Source organism: Hyla sarda, chromosome 6 (genome assembly GCF_029499605.1).
Source record: "Hyla sarda isolate aHylSar1 chromosome 6, aHylSar1.hap1, whole genome shotgun sequence".
Lineage (NCBI taxonomy): Eukaryota > Metazoa > Chordata > Amphibia > Anura > Hylidae > Hyla > Hyla sarda.
In genome coordinates this window covers 281,576,978-281,595,420 of record NC_079194.1, presented here as the reverse complement: position 1 = coordinate 281,595,420, position 18,443 = coordinate 281,576,978, and positions in this window count along the sequence as shown.

Genomic DNA, 18,443 nt, shown 5'->3' with positions numbered 1-18,443 from the left:
TTGAGTTTTCAAGTTCAAAATGCAGGCCTACCTCCGCCCCTTCAGCCTGCCTGTCCATCTCCAAAAATAGCCTTTTTAACAATAATATACTCCTATTTTGCTTTGAAAAACAGCAAACAGTAAAGTTACCATATGCTGCCATCCTTTCATCCTTCTACACCCATGTTCATAAACCATCCTACACTCATACTGTTCTCACTTCACCAAGTTATCGGTCTAACTGGCCCAAAAATTATGGATTATAAAAGGGTAGCAGCATAAGAGAAAATTACACATTTTGAACCCAAAAACCCATTTGAGTCTTCAAGTTCAAAATGCAGGCCTACCTCCGCCCCTTCAGCCTGCCTGTCCATCTCCAAAAATAGCCTTTTAACAAATATATGCTCCTATTTTGCTTTTAAAAAACAGCAAACAGTAAAGTTGCCATATGCTGCCATCCTTTCATTCATTCATCCTTCTACACCTATGTCCCATAAACCATCCTAAACTCATAATATTCTCACTTCGCCAAGTTATCGGTCTAACTGGCCCAAAAATTATGGATCATAAAAGGGTAGCAGCATAAGAGAAAATTACACATTTTAAACCCAAAAACCCATTTGAGTTTTCATGTTCAAAATGCAGGCCTACCTCCGCCCCTTCAGCCTGCCTGTCCATCTCCAAAAATAGCCTTTTTAACAAATATATGCTCTTATTTTGCTTTGAAAAAACAGCAAACAGTAAAGTTGCCATATGCTGCCATCCTTTCATCCATTTGTCCTTCTACACCTATGTTCATAAACCATCCTACACTCATACTATTCTCATGTTGCCAAGTTATAGAACTACCTGGCCCAAAAATTATGGATTATAAAAGGGTAGCAGCATAAGAGAAAATTACACATTTTGAACCAAAAAACTCATTTGAGTTTTCAAGTTCAAAATACAGGCCTACCTCCACCCCTTCAGCCTGCCTGTCCATCTCCAAAAATAGCCTTTTTAACAATTATATGCTAATATTTAGCTTTGAAAAAACAGCAAACAGTAAAGTTGCCATATGCTGCCATCCTTTCATCCATTCATCCTTCTACACCTATGTTCATAAACCATCCTACACTCATACTGTTCTCACGTCACCAAGTTATCTGTCTAACTGGCCCAAAAATTATGGATTATAAAAGGGTAGCAGCATAAGAGAAAAATTACCCATTTTGAACCCGAAAACCCATTTGAGTTTTCAAGTTCAAAATGCAGGCCTACCTCCGCCCCTTCAGCCTGCCTGTCCATCTCCAAAAATAGCCTTTTTAACAATTATATGCTCCTATTTTGCTTTGAAAAAACAGCAAACAGTAAAGTTGCCAAATGCTGCCATCCTTTCATCCATTCGTACTTCTACACCTAAGTCCATAAACCATCCTAAACTCATAATATTCTCATGTTGCCAAGTTATCGGACTACCTGCCGCAAAAATGATGGGCTATAAAAGGGTAGCAGCATAAGAGAAAATTACACATTTTGAACCCAAAAACCCATTTGAGTTTTCAAGTTCAAAATGCAGGCCTACCTCCGCCCCTTCAGCCTGCCTGTCCATCTCCAAAAATAGCCTTTTAACAATTATATGCTCCTATTTTGCTTTGAAAAAACAGCAAACAGTAAAGTTGCCATATGCTGCCATCCTTTCATCCATTCGTCCTTCTACACCTATGTTCATAAACCATCCTACACTCATACTATTCTCATGTTGCCAAGTTATCAGACTACCTGGCGCAAAAATGATGGGCTATAAAAGGATAGCAGCATAAAAGAAAATTACTCATTTTGAACCCAAAAACCCATTTGAGTTTTCAAGTTCAAAATGCAGGCCTACCTCCGCCCCTTCAGCCTGCCTGTCCATCTCCAAAAATAGCCTTTTTAACAATAATATACTCCTATTTTGCTTTGAAAAACAGCAAACAGTAAAGTTACCATATGCTGCCATCCTTTCATCCTTCTACACCCATGTTCATAAACCATCCTACACTCATACTGTTCTCACTTCACCAAGTTATCGGTCTAACTGGCCCAAAAATTATGGATTATAAAAGGGTAGCAGCATAAGAGAAAATTACACATTTTGAACCCAAAAACCCATTTGAGTCTTCAAGTTCAAAATGCAGGCCTACCTCCGCCCCTTCAGCCTGCCTGTCCATCTCCAAAAAATAGCCTTTTAACAAATATATGCTCCTATTTTGCTTTTAAAAAACAGCAAACAGTAAAGTTGCCATATGCTGCCATCCTTTCATTCATTCATCCTTCTACACCTATGTCCATAAACCATCCTAAACTCATAATATTCTCACTTCGCCAAGTTATCGGTCTAACTGGCCCAAAAATTATGGATCATAAAAGGGTAGCAGCATAAGAGAAAATTACACATTTTAAACCCAAAAACCCATTTGAGTTTTCATGTTCAAAATGCAGGCCTACCTCCGCCCCTTCAGCCTGCCTGTCCATCTCCAAAAATAGCCTTTTTAACAATTATATGCTCTTATTTTGCTTTGAAAAAACAGCAAACAGTAAAGTTGCCATATGCTGCCATCCTTTCATCCATTTGTCCTTCTACACCTATGTTCATAAACCATCCTACACTCATACTATTCTCATGTTGCCAAGTTATAGAACTACCTGGCCCAAAAATTATGGATTATAAAAGGGTAGCAGCATAAGAGAAAATTACACATTTTGAACCAAAAAACTCATTTGAGTTTTCAAGTTCAAAATACAGGCCTACCTCCACCCCTTCAGCCTGCCTGTCCATCTCCAAAAATAGCCTTTTTAACAATTATATGCTAATATTTAGCTTTGAAAAAACAGCAAACAGTAAAGTTGCCATATGCTGCCATCCTTTCATCCATTCATCCTTCTACACCTATGTTCATAAACCATCCTACACTCATACTGTTCTCACGTCACCAAGTTATCTGTCTAACTGGCCCAAAAATTATGGATTATAAAAGGGTAGCAGCATAAGAGAAAAATTACCCATTTTGAACCCGAAAACCCATTTGAGTTTTCAAGTTCAAAATGCAGGCCTACCTCCGCCCCTTCAGCCTGCCTGTCCATCTCCAAAAATAGCCTTTTTAACAATTATATGCTCCTATTTTGCTTTGAAAAAACAGCAAACAGTAAAGTTGCCAAATGCTGCCATCCTTTCATCCATTCGTACTTCTACAACTATGTCCATAAACCATCCTAAACTCATAATATTCTCATGTTGCCAAGTTATCGGACTACCTGCCGCAAAAATGATGGGCTATAAAAGGGTAGCAGCATAAGAGAAAATTACACATTTTGAACCCAAAAACCCATTTGAGTTTTCAAGTTCAAAATGCAGGCCTACCTCCGCCCCTTCAGCCTGCCTGTCCATCTCCAAAAATAGCCTTTTTAACAATAATATACTCCTATTTTGCTTTGAAAAACAGCAAACAATAAAGTTACCATATGCTGCCATCCTTTCATCCTTCTACACCCATGTTCATAAACCATCCTACACTCATAATGTTCTCACTTCGCCAAGTTATCGGTCTAACTGGCCAAAAAATTATGGATTATAAAAGGGTAGCAGCATAAGAGAAAAAATTACCCATTTTGAACCCAAAAACCCATTTGAGTTTTCAAGTTCAAAATGCAGGCCTACCTCAGCCCCTTCAGCCTGCCTGTCCATCTCCAAAAATAGCCTTTTAACAATGATATGCTCCTATTTTGCTTTTAAAAAACAGCAAAACAGTAAAGTTGCCATATGCTGCCATCCTTTCATCCCGCGTCCTTCTACAACTATGTCCATAAACCATCCTAAACTCATACTATTCTCATGTTGCCAAGTTATCGGACTACCTGGCCCAAAAATTATGGATTATAAAAGGGTAGCAGCATAAGAGAAAATTACACATTTTGAACCCAAAAACCCATTTGAGTTTTCAAGTTCAAAATGCAGGCCTACCTCCGCCCCTTCAGCCTGCCTGTCCATCTCCAAAAATAGCCTTTTTTAACAATTATATGCTCTTATTTTGCTTTGAAAAAACAGCAAATGGTAAAGTTGCCATTTGCTGCCATTCTTTCATCCATTCGTCCTTCTACACCCATGTTCATAAACCATTCTACACTCATACTGTTCTCACGTCGCCAAGTTATCGGTCTAACTGGCCCAAAAATTCTGGATTATAAAAGGGTAGCAGCATAAGAGAAAAATTACCCATTTTGAACCCAAAAACCCATTTGAGTTTTCAAGTTCAAAATGCAGGCCTACCTCAGCCCCTTCAGCCTGCCTGTCCATCTCCAAAAATAGCCTTTTTAACAATTATATGCTCCTATTTTGCTTTGAAAAAACAGCAAACAGTAAAGTTGCCAAATGCTGCCATCCTTTCATCCATTTGTCCTTCTACACCTATGTCCATAAACCATCCTAAACTCATACTATGCTCATGTTGCCAAGTGATCGGACTACCTGGCCCAAAAATTATGGATTATAAAAGGGTAGCAGCATAAGAGAAAATTACACATTTTGAACCAAAAAACTCATTTGAGTTTTCAAGTTCAAAATACAGGCCTACCTCCGCCCCTTCAGCCTGCCTGTCCATCTCCAAAAATAGCCTTTTTAACAATAATATGCTAATATTTTGTTTTGAAAAAACAGCAAACAGTAAAGTTGCCATATGCTGCCATCCTTTCAACCATTCATCCTTCTACACCTATGTTCATAAACCATCCTACACTTATACTGTAGGCCAGCAAGTTCAAAATGCAGGCCTACCTTCGCCCCTTCAGCCTGCCTGTCCATTTCCAAAAATAGCCTTTTTAACAATAATATACTCCTATTTTGCTTTGAAAAACAGCAAACAGTAAAGTTACCATATGCTGCCATCCTTTCATCCATTCGTCCTTCTACACCCATGTTCATAAACCATCCTACACTTATACTGTTCCTACTTCGCCAAGTTATGGGTCTAACTGGCCCAAAAATTATGGATTATAAGAGGGTAGCAGCAGAAGAGAAAATTACACATTTTGAACCCAAAAACCCATTTGAGTTTTCATGTTCAAAATGCAGGCCTACCTCCGCCCCTTCAGCCTGCCTGTCCATCTCCAAAAATAGCCTTTTTAACAATTATATGCTCCTATTTTGCTTTTAAAAAACAGCAAACAGTAAAGTTGCCATATGCTGCCATCCTTTAATCCCGCGTCCTTCTACACCTATGTCCATAAACCATCCTAAACTTATACTATTCTCATGTTGCCAAGTTATCGGACTACCTGGCCCAAAAATTATGGACTATATAAAAGGGTAGCAGCATAAGAGAAAATTACACATTTTGAACCCAAAAATACATTTGAGTTTTCAAGTTCAAAATGCAGGCCTACCTCCGCCCCTTCAGCCTGCCTGTCCATCTCCAAAAATAGCCTTTTTAACAATTATATGCTCCTATTTTGCTTTGAAAAAACAGCAAACAGTAAAGTTGCCGTATGCTGCCATCCTTTCATTCATTCATCCTTCTACACCTATGTCCATAAACCATCCTAAACTCATAATATTCTCACTTCGCCAAGTTATCGGTCTAACTGGCCCAAAAATTATGGATTATAAAAGGGTAGCAGCATAAGAGAAAATTACACATTTTGAACCAAAAAACTCATTTGAGTTTTCAAGTTCAAAATACAGGCCTACCTCCGCCCCTTCAGCCTGCCTGTCCATCTCCAAAAATAGCCTTTTTAACAATTATATGCTAATATTTTGCTTTGAAAAAACAGCAAACTGTAAAGTTGCCATATGCTGCCATCCTTTCATCCATTCATCCTTCTACACCTATGTTCATAAACCATCCTAAACTCATACTGTTCTAACGTCGCCAAGTTATCTGTCTAACTGGCCCAAAAATTATGGATTATAAAAGGGTAGCAGCATAAGAGAAAAATTACCCATTTTGAACCCGAAAACCCATTTGAGTTTTAAGTTCAAAATGCAGGCCTACCTCCGCCCCTTCAGCCTGCCTGTCCATCTCCAAAAATAGCCTTTTTAACAATTATATGCTCCTATTTTGCTTTGAAAAAACAGCAAACAGTAAAGTTGCCAAATGCTGCCATCCTTTCATCCATTCGTACTTCTACACCTAAGTCCATAAACCATCCTAAACTCATAATATTCTCATGTTGCCAAGTTATCGGACTACCTGCCGCAAAAATGATGGGCTATAAAAGGGTAGCAGCATAAGAGAAAATTACACATTTTGAACCCAAAAACCCATTTGAGTTTTCAAGTTCAAAATGCAGGCCTACCTTCGCCCCTTCAGCCTGCCTGTCCATCTCCAAAAATAGCCTTTTAACAATTATATGCTCCTATTTTGCTTTGAAAAAACAGCAAACAGTAAAGTTGCCATATGCTGCCATCCTTTCATCCATTCGTCCTTCTACACCTATGTTCATAAACCATCCTACACTCATACTATTCTCATGTTGCCAAGTTATCAGACTACCTGCGCAAAAATGATGGGCTATAAAAGGGTAGCAGCATAAAAGAAAATTACTCATTTTGAACCCAAAAGCCCATTTGAGTTTTCAAGTTCAAAATGCAGGCCTACCTCCGCCCCTTCAGCCTGCCTGTCCATCTCCAAAAATAGCCTTTTTAACAATAATATACTCCTATTTTGCTTTGAAAAACAGCAAACAGTAAAGTTACCATATGCTGCCATCCTTTCATCCTTCTACACCCATGTTCATAAACCATCCTACACTCATACTGTTCTCACTTCGCCAAGTTATCGGTCTAACTGGCCCAAAAATTATGGATCATAAAAGGGTAGCAGCATAAGAGAAAATTACACATTTTAAACCCAAAAACCCATTTGAGTTTTCATGTTCAAAATGCAGGCCTATCTCCGCCCCTTCAGCCTGCCTGTCCATCTCCAAAAATAGCCTTTTTAACAATTATATGCTCTTATTTTGCTTTGAAAAAACAGCAAACAGTAAAGTTGCCATATGCTGCCATCCTTTCATTCATTCATCCTTCTACACCTATGTCCATAAACCATCCTAAACTCATAATATTCTCACTTCGCCAAGTTATCGGTCTAACTGGCCCAAAAACTATGGATCATAAAAGGGTAGCAGCATAAGAGAAAATTACACATTTTAAACCCAAAAACCCATTTGAGTTTTCATGTTCAAAATGCAGGCCTACCTCCGCCCCTTCAGCCTGCCTGTCCATCTCCAAAAATAGCCTTTTTAACAATTATATGCTCTTATTTTGCTTTGAAAAAACAGCAAACAGTAAAGTTGCCTTATGCTGCCATCCTTTCATCCATTCGTCCTTCTACACTTATGTTCATAAACCATCCTACACTCATACTATTCTCATGTTGCCAAGATATAGGACTACCTGGCCCAAAAATTATGGATTATAAAAGGGTAGCAGCATAAGAGAAAATTACACATTTTGAACCCAAAAACCCATTTGGGTTTTCAAGTTCAAAATGCAAGCCTACCTCCGCCCCTTCAGCCTGCCTGTCCATCTCCCAAAATAGCCTTTTAACAATTATATGCTAATATTTTGCTTTGAAAAAACACCAAACAGTAAAGTTGCCATATGCTGCCATCCTTTCATCCATTCATCCTTCTACACCTATGTTCATAAACCATCCTACACTTATACTGTTCTCACGTCGCCAAGTTATCGGTCTAACTGGCCAAAAATGATGGATTATAAAAGGGTAGCAGCATAAGAGAAAAATTACCCATTTTGAACCCGAAAACCCATTTGAGTTTTCAAGTTCAAAATGCAGGCCTATCTCCGCCCCTTCAGCCTGCCTGTCCATCTCCAAAAATAGCCTTTTTAACAATTTTATGCTCCTATTTTGCTTTGAAAAAACAGCAAACAGTAAAGTTGCCAAATGCTGCCATCCTTTCATCCATTCATCCTTCTACACTTATGTTCATAAACCATCCTAAACTCATAATATTCTCACTTCGCCAAGTTATCGGTCTAACTGGCCCAAAAATTATGGATTATAAAAGGGTAGCAGCATAAGAGAAAATTACACATTTTGAACCCAAAAACCCATTTGAGTTTTCATGTTCAAAATGCAGGCCTACCTCCGCCCCTTCAGCCTGCCTGTCCATCTCCAAAAATAGCCCTTTTAACAATTATATGCTCTTATTTTGCTTTGAAAAAACAGCAAACAGTAAAGTTGCCATATGCTGCCATCCTTTCATCCATTTGTCCTTCTACACCTATGTTCATAAACCATCCCACACTCATACTATTCTCATGTTGCCAAGTTATAGAACTACCTGGCCCAAAAATTATGGATTATAAAAGGGTAGCAGCATAAGAGAAAATTACACATTTTGAACCAAAAAACTCATTTGAGTTTTCAAGTTCAAAATACAGGCCTACCTCCGCCCCTTCAGCCTGCCTGTCCATCTCCAAAAATAGCCTTTTTAACAATTATATGCTAATATTTTGCTTTGAAAAAACAGCAAACAGTAAAGTTGCCATATGCTGCTATCCTTTCATCCATTCATCCTTCTACACCTATGTTCATAAACCATCCTACACTTATACTGTTCTCACGTCGACAAGTTATCGGTCTAACTGGCCCAAAAATTATGGATTATAAAAGGGTAGCAGCATAAGAGAAAAATTACCCATTTTGAACCCAAAAACCCATTTGAGTTTTCAAGTTCAAAATGCAGGCCTACCTCCGCCCCTTCAGCCTGCCTGTCCATCTCCAAAAATAGCCTTTTTAACAATTATATGCTCCTATTTTGCTTTGAAAAAACAGCAAACAGTAAAGTTGCCAAATGCTGCCATCCTTTCATCCATTCGTCCTTCTACACCTATGTCCATAAACCATCCTACACTCATAATATTCTCATGTTGCCAAGTTATCAGACTACCTGGCGCAAAAATGATGGGCTATAAAAGGGTAGCAGCATAAAAGAAAATTACACATTTTGAACCCAAAAACCCATTTGAGTTTTCAAGTTCAAAATGCAGGCCTACCTCCTCCCCTTCAGCCTGCCTGTCAATCTCCAAAAATAGCCTTTTTAACAAATATATGCTCCTATTTACTTTGAAAAAACAGCAAACAGTAAAGTTGCCATATGCTGCCATCCTTTCATCCATTCATCCTTCTACACCTATGTTCATAAACCATCCTACACTCATACTGTTCTCACGTCGCCAAGTTATCGGTCTAACTGGCCTAAAAATTATGGATTATAAAAGGGTAGCAGCATAAGAGAAAAATTACCCATTTTGAACCCGAAAACCCATTTGAGTTTCAAGTTCAAAATGCAGGCCTACCTCCGCCCCTTCAGCCTGCCTGTCCATCTCCAAAAATAGCCTTTTTAACAATTATATGCTCCTATTTTGCTTTGAAAAAACAGCAAACAGTAAAGTTGCCATATGCTGCCATCCTTTCATTCATTCATCCTTCTACACCTATGTCCATAAACCATCCTAAACTCATAATATTCTCACTTCGCCAAGTTATCGGTCTAACTGGCCCAAAAATTATGGATCATAAAAGGGTAGCAGCATAAGAGAAAATTACACATTTTAAACCCAAAAACCCATTTGAGTTTTCATGTTCAAAATGCAGGCCTACCTCCGCCCCTTCAGCCTGCCTGTCCATCTCCAAAAATAGCCATTTTATCAATTATATGCTCTTATTTTGCTTTGAAAAAACAGCAAACAGTAAAGTTGCCATATGCTGCCATCCTTTCATCCATTTGTCCTTCTACACCTATGTTCATAAACCATCCTACACTCATACTATTCTCATGTTGCCAAGTTATAGAACTACCTGGCCCAAAAATTATGGATTATAAAAGGGTAGCAGCATAAGAGAAAATTACACATTTTGAACCAAAAAACTCATTTGAGTTTTCAAGTTCAAAATACAGGCCTACCTCCGCCCCTTCAGCCTGCCTGTCCATCTCCAAGAATAGCCTTTTTAACAATTATATGCTAATATTTTGCTTTGAAAAAACAGCAAATAGTAAAGTTGCCATATGCTGCTATCCTTTCATCCATTCATCCTTCTACACCTATGTTCATAAACCATCCTACACTTATACTGTTCTCACTTCACCAAGTTATCAGTCTAACTGGCCCAAAAAGTATGGATTATAAAAGGGTAGCAGCATAAGAGAAAAATTACCCATTTTGAACCCAAAAACCCATTTGAGTTTTCAAGTTCAAAATGCAGGCCTACCTCCGCCCCTTCAGCCTGCCTGTCCATCTCCAAAAATAGCCTTTTTAACAATTATATGCTCCTATTTTGCTTTGAAAAAACAGCAAACAGTAAAGTTGCCAAATGCTGCCATCCTTTCATCCATTCGTACTTCTACACCTAAGTCCATAAACCATCCTAAACTCATAATATTCTCATGTTGCCAAGTTATCGGACTACCTGCCGCAAAAATGATGGGCTATAAAAGGGTAGCAGCATAAGAGAAAATTACACATTTTGAACCCAAAACCCATTTGAGTTTTCAAGTTCAAAATGCAGGCCTACCTCCGCCCCTTCAGCCTGCCTGTCCATCTCCAAAAATAGCCTTTTAACAATTATATGCTCCTATTTTGCTTTGAAAAAACAGCAAACAGTAAAGTTGCCATATGCTGCCATCCTTTCATCCATTCGTCCTTCTACACCTATGTTCATAAACCATCCTACACTCATACTATTCTCATGTTGCCAAGTTATCAGACTACCTGGCGCAAAAATGATGGGCTATAAAAGGGTAGCAGCATAAAAGAAAATTACTCATTTTAAACCCAAAAACCCATTTGAGTTTTCAAGTTCAAAATGCAGGCCTACCTCCGCCCCTTCAGCCTGCCTGTCCATCTCCAAAAATAGCCTTTTTAACAATAATATACTCCTATTTTGCTTTGAAAAACAGCAAACAGTAAAGTTACCATATGCTGCCATTCTTTCATCCTTCTACACCCATGTTCATAAACCATCCTACACTCATACTGTTCTCACTTCACCAAGTTATCGGTCTAACTGGCCCAAAAATTATGGATTATAAAAGGGTAGCAGCATAAGAGAAAATTACACATTTTGAACCCAAAAACCCATTTGAGTCTTCAAGTTCAAAATGCAGGCCTACCTCCGCCCCTTCAGCCTGCCTGTCCATCTCCAAAAATAGCCTTTTAACAAATATATGCTCCTATTTTGCTTTTAAAAAACAGCAAACAGTAAAGTTGCCATATGCTGCCATCCTTTCATTCATCCTTCTTCACCTATGTCCATAAACCATCCTAAACTCATAATATTCTCACTTCGCCAAGTTATCGGTCTAACTGGCCCAAAAATTATGGATCATAAAAGGGTAGCAGCATAAGAGAAAATTACACATTTTAAACCCAAAAACCCATTTGAGTTTTCATGTTCAAAATGCAGGCCTACCTCCGCCCCTTCAGCCTGCCTGTCCATCTCCAAAAATAGCCTTTTTAACAATTATATGCTCTTATTTTGCTTTGAAAAAACAGCAAACAGTAAAGTTGCCATATGCTGCCATCCTTTCATCCATTTGTCCTTCTACACCTATGTTCATAAACCATCCTACACTCATACTATTCTCATGTTGCCAAGTTATCGGACTACCTGGCCCAAAAATTATGGATTATAAAAGGGTAGCAGCATAAGAGAAAATTACACATTTTGAACCAAAAAACTCATTTGAGTTTTCAAGTTCAAAATACAGGCCTACCTCCGCCCCTTCAGCCTGCCTGTCCATCTCCAAAAATAGCCTTTTTAACAATTATATGCTAATATTTTGCTTTGAAAAAACAGCAAACAGTAAAGTTGCCATATGCTTCTATCCTTTCATCCATTTCATACCTTCTACACCTATGTTCATAAACCATCCTACTCTTATACTGTTCTCACGTCGCCAAGTTATCGGTCTAACTGGCCCAAAAATGATGGGCTATAAAAGGGTAGCAGCATAAGAGAAAAATTACCCATTTTGAACCCAAAAACCCATTTGAGTTTTCAAGTTCAAAATGCAGGCCTACCTCCGCCCCTTCAGCCTGCCTGTCCATCTCAAAAAATAGCCTTTTTAACAATTATATGCTAATATTTTGCTTTGAAAAAACAGCAAACAGTAAAGTTGCCAAATGCTGCCATCCTTTCATCCATTCGTCCTTCTACACCTATGTTCATAAACCATCCTACACTCATACTATTCTCATGTTGCCAAGTTATCGGACTACCTGGCCCAAAAATTATGGATTATAAAAGGGTAGCAGCATAAGAGAAAATTACACATTTTGAACCCAAAAACCCATTTGAGTTTTCAAGTTCAAAATGCAGGCCTACCTCCGCCCCTTCAGCCTGCCTGTCCATCTCCAAAAATAGCCTTTTTAACAATTATATGCTCCTATTTTGCTTTGAAAAAACAGCAAACAGTAAAGTTGCCATATGCTGCCATCCTTTCATCCCACGTCCTTCTACACCTATGTCCATAAACCATCCTAAACTCATACTATTCTCATGTTGCCAAGTTATCGGACTACCTGGCCCAAAAATTATGGATTATAAAAGGGTAGCAGCATAAGAGAAAATTACACATTTTGAACCAAAAAACTCATTTGAGTTTTCAAGTTCAAAATACAGGCCTACCTCCGCCCCTTCAGCCTGCCTGTCCATCTCCAAAAATAGCCTTTTTAACAATTATATGCTAATATTTTGCTTTGAAAAAACAGCAAACAATAAAGTTGCCATATGCTGCCATCCTTTCATCCATTCATCCTTCTACACCTATGTTCATAAAACATCCTACACTCATACTGTTCTCACGTCGCCAAGTTATCTGTCTAACTGGCCCAAAAATTATGGATTATAAAAGGGTAGCAGCAAAAGAGAAAAATTACCCATTTTGAACCCGAAAACCCATTTGAGTTTTCAAGTTCAAAATGCAGGCCTACCTCCGCCCCTTCAGCCTGCCTGTCCATCTCCAAAAATAGCCTTTTTAACAATTATATGCTCCTATTTTGCTTTGAAAAAACAGCAAACAGTAAAGTTGCCAAATGCTGCCATCCTTTCATCCATTCGTACTTCTACACCTAAGTCCATAAACCATCCTAAACTCATAATATTCTCATGTTGCCAAGTTATCGGACTACCTGCCGCAAAAATGATGGGCTATAAAAGGGTAGCAGCATAAGAGAAAATTACACATTTTGAACCCAAAAACCCATTTGAGTTTTCAAGTTCAAAATGCAGGCCTACCTCCGCCCCTTCAGCCTGCCTGTCCATCTCCAAAAATAGCCTTTTTAACAATTATATGCTCCTATTTTGCTTTGAAAAAACAGCAAACAGTAAAGTTGCCATATGCTGCCATCCTTTCATCCATTCATCCTTCTACACTTATGTTCATAAACCATCCTAAACTCATAATATTCTCACTTCGCCAAGTTATCGGTCTAACTGGCCCAAAAATTATGGATTATAAAAGGGTAGCAGCATAAGAGAAAATTACACATTTTGAACCCAAAAACCCATTTGAGTTTTCATGTTCAAAATGCAGGCCTACCTCCGCCCCTTCAGCCTGCCTGTCAATCTCCAAAAATAGCCTTTTAACAATGATATGCTCCTATTTTGCTTTTAAAAAACAGCAAACAGTAAAGTTGCCATATGCTGCCATCCTTTCATCCCACGTCCTTCTACACCAATGTCCATAAACCATCCTAAACTCATACTATTCTCATGTTGCCAAGTTATCGGACTACCTGGCCCAAAAATTATGGATTATAAAAGGGTAGCAGCATAAGAGAAAAATTACCCATTTTGAACCCAAAAACCCATTTGAGTTTTCAAGTTCAAAATGCAGGCCTACCTCCGCCCCTTCAGCCTGCCTGTCCATCTCCAAAAATAGCCCTTTTAACAATTATATGCTCTTATTTTGCTTTGAAAAAACAGCAAACAGTAAAGTTGCCATATGCTGCCATCCTTTCATCCATTTGTCCTTCTACACCTATGTTCATAAACCATCCCATACTCATACTATTCTCATGTTGCCAAGTTATAGAACTACCTGGCCCAAAAATTATGGATTATAAAAGGGTAGCAGCATAAGAGAAAATTACACATTTTGAACCAAAAAACTCATTTGAGTTTTCAAGTTCAAAATACAGGCCTACCTCCGCCCCTTCAGCCTGCCTGTCCATCTCCAAGAATAGCCTTTTTAACAATTATATGCTAATATTTTGCTTTGAAAAAACAGCAAATAGTAAAGTTGCCATATGCTGCTATCCTTTCATCCATTCATCCTTCTACACCTATGTTCATAAACCATCCTACACTTATACTGTTCTCACTTCGCCAAGTTATCAGTCTAACTGGCCCAAAAATTATGGATTATAAAAGGGTAGCAGCATAAGAGAAAAATTACCCATTTTGAACCCAAAAACCCATTTGAGTTTTCAAGTTCAAAATGCAGGCCTACCTCCGCCCCTTCAGCCTGCCTGTCCATCTCCAAAAATAGCCTTTTTAACAATTATATGCTCCTATTTTGCTTTGAAAAAACAGCAAACAGTAAAGTTGCCAAATGCTGCCATCCTTTCATCCATTCGTACTTCTACACCTAAGTCCATAAACCATCCTAAACTCATAATATTCTCATGTTGCCAAGTTATCGGACTACCTGCCGCAAAAATGATGGGCTATAAAAGGGTAGCAGCATAAGAGAAAATTACACATTTTGAACCCAAAAACCCATTTGAGTTTTCAAGTTCAAAATGCAGGCCTACCTCCGCCCCTTCAGCCTGCCTGTCCATCTCCAAAAATAGCCTTTTAACAATTATATGCTCCTATTTTGCTTTGAAAAAACAGCAAACAGTAAAGTTGCCATATGCTGCCATCCTTTCATCCATTCGTCCTTCTACACCTATGTTCATAAACCATCCTACACTCATACTATTCTCATGTTGCCAAGTTGTCAGACTACCTGGCGCAAAAATGATGGGCTATAAAAGGGTAGCAGCATAAAAGAAAATTACTCATTTTGAACCCAAAAACCCATTTGAGTTTTCAAGTTCAAAATGCAGGCCTACCTCCGCCCCTTCAGCCTGCCTGTCCATCTCCAAAAATAGCCTTTTTAACAATAATATACTCCTATTTTGCTTTGAAAAACAGCAAACAGTAAAGTTACCATATGCTGCCATCCTTTCATCCTTCTACACCCATGTTCATAAACCATCCTACACTCATACTGTTCTCACTTCACCAAGTTATCGGTCTAACTGGCCCAAAAACTATGGATTATAAAAGGGTAGCAGCATAAGAGCAAATTACACATTTTGAACCCAAAAACCCATTTGAGTCTTCAAGTTCAAAATGCAGGCCTACCTCCGCCCCTTCAGCCTGCCTGTCCATCTCCAAAAATAGCCTTTTAACAAATAAATGCTCCTATTTTGCTTTTAAAAAACAGCAAACAGTAAAGTTGCCATATGCTGCCATCCTTTCATTCATTCATCCTTCTACACCTATGTCCATAAACCATCCTAAACTCATAATATTCTCACTTCGCCAAGTTATCGGTCTAACTGGCCCAAAAATTATGGATCATAAAAGGGTGGCAGCATAAGAGAAAATTACACATTTTAAACCCAAAAACCCATTTGAGTTTTCATGTTCAAAATGCAGGCCTACCTCCGCCCCTTCAGCCTGCCTGTCCATCTCCAAAAATAGCCTTTTTAACAATTATATGCTCTTATTTTGCTTTGAAAAAACAGCAAACAGTAAAGTTGCCATATGCTGCCATCCTTTCATCCATTTGTCCTTCTACACCTATGTTCATAAACCATCCTACACTCATACTATTCTCATGTTGCCAAGTTATAGAACTACCTGGCCCAAAAATTATGGATTATAAAAGGGTAGCAGCATAAGAGAAAATTACACATTTTGAACCAAAAAACTCATTTGAGTTTTCAAGTTCAAAATACAGGCCTACCTCCGCCCCTTCAGCCTGCCTGTCCATCTCCAAAAATAGCCTTTTTAACAATTATATGCTAATATTTTGCTTTGAAAAAACAGCAAACAGTAAAGTTGCCATATGCTGCCATCCTTTCATCCATTCATCCTTCTACACCTATGTTCATAAACCATCCTACACTCATACTGTTCTCACGTCGCCAAGTTATCTGTCTAACTGGCCCAAAAATTATGGATTATAAAAGGGTAGCAGCATAAGAGAAAAATTACCCATTTTGAACCCGAAAACCCATTTGAGTTTTCAAGTTCAAAATGCAGGCCTACCTCCGCCCCTTCAGCCTGCCTGTCCATCTCCAAAAATAGCCTTTTTAACAATTATATGCTCCTATTTTGCTTTGAAAAAACAGCAAACAGTAAAGTTGCCAAATGCTGCCATCCTTTCATCCATTCGTACTTCTAAACCTAAGTCCATAAACCATCCTAAACTCATAATATTCTCATGTTGCCAAGTTATCGGACTACCTGCCGCAAAAATGATGGGCTATAAAAGGGTAGCAGCATAAGAGAAAATTACACATTTTGAACCCAAAAACCCATTTGAGTTTTCAAGTTCAAAATGCAGGCCTACCTCCGCCCCTTCAGCCTGCCTGTCCATCTCCAAAAATAGCCTTTTAACAATTATATGCTCCTATTTTGCTTTGAAAAAACAGCAAACAGTAAAGTTGCCATATGCTGCCATCCTTTCATCCATTCGTCCTTCTACACCTATGTTCATAAACCATCCTACACTCATACTATTCTCATGTTGCCAAGTTATCAGACTACCTGGCGCAAAAATGATGGGCTATAAAAGGGTAGCAGCATAAAAGAAAATTACTCATTTTGAACCCAAAAACCCATTTGAGTTTTCAAGTTCAAAATGCAGGCCTACCTCCGCCCCTTCAGCCTGCCTGTCCATCTCCAAAAATAGCCTTTTTAACAATAATATACTCCTATTTTGCTTTGAAAAACAGCAAACAGTAAAGTTACCATATGCTGCCATCCTTTCATCCTTCTACACCCATGTTCATAAACCATCCTACACTCATACTGTTCTCACTTCACCAAGTTATCGGTCTAACTGGCCCAAAAATTATGGATTATAAAAGGGTAGCAGCATAAGAGAAAATTACACATTTTGAACCCAAAAACCCATTTGAGTCTTCAAGTTCAAAATGCAGGCCTACCTCCGCCCCTTCAGCCTGCCTGTCCATCTCCAAAAATAGCCTTTTAACAAATATATGCTCCTATTTTGCTTTTAAAAAACAGCAAACAGTAAAGTTGCCATATGCTGCCATCCTTTCATTCATTCATCCTTCTACACCTATGTCCATAAACCATTCTAAACTCATAATATTCTCACTTCGCCAAGTTATCGGTCTAACTGGCCCAAAAATTATGGATCATAAAAGGGTAGCAGCATAAGAGAAAATTACACATTTTAAACCCAAAAACCCATTTGAGTTTTCATGTTCAAAATGCAGGCCTACCTCCGCCCCTTCAGCCTGCCTGTCCATCTCCAAAAATAGCCTTTTTAACAATTATATGCTCTTATTTTGCTTTGAAAAAACAGCAAACAGTAAAGTTGCCATATGCTGCCATCCTTTCATCCATTTGTCCTTCTACACCTATGTTCATAAACCATCCTACACTCATACTATTCTCATGTTGCCAAGTTATAGAACTACCTGGCCCAAAAATTATGGATTATAAAAGGGTAGCAGCATAAGAGAAAATTACACATTTTGAACCAAAAAACTCATTTGAGTTTTCAAGTTCAAAATACAGGCCTACCTCCACCCCTTCAGCCTGCCTGTCCATCTCCAAAAATAGCCTTTTTAACAATTATATGCTAATATTTAGCTTTGAAAAAACAGCAAACAGTAAAGTTGCCATATGCTGCCATTCTTTCATCCATTCATCCTTCTACACCTATGTTCATAAACCATCCTACACTCATACTGTTCTCACGTCACCAAGTTATCTGTCTAACTGGCCCAAAAATTATGGATTATAAAAGGGTAGCAGCATAAGAGAAAAATTACCCATTTTGAACCCGAAAACCCAGTTGAGTTTTCAAGTTCAAAATGCAGGCCTACCTCCGCCCCTTCAGCCTGCCTGTCCATCTCCAAAAATAGCCTTTTTAACAATTATATGCTCCTATTTTGCTTTGAAAAAACAGCAAACAGTAAAGTTGCCAAATGCTGCCATCCTTTCATCCATTCGTACTTCTACACCTAAGTCCATAAACCATCCTAAACTCATAATATTCTCATGTTGCCAAGTTATCGGACTACCTGCCGCAAAAATGATGGGCTATAAAAGGGTAGCAGCATAAGAGAAAATTACACATTTTGAACCCAAAAACCCATTTGAGTTTTCAAGTTCAAAATGCAGGCCTACCTCCGCCCCTTCAGCCTGCCTGTCCATCTCCAAAAATAG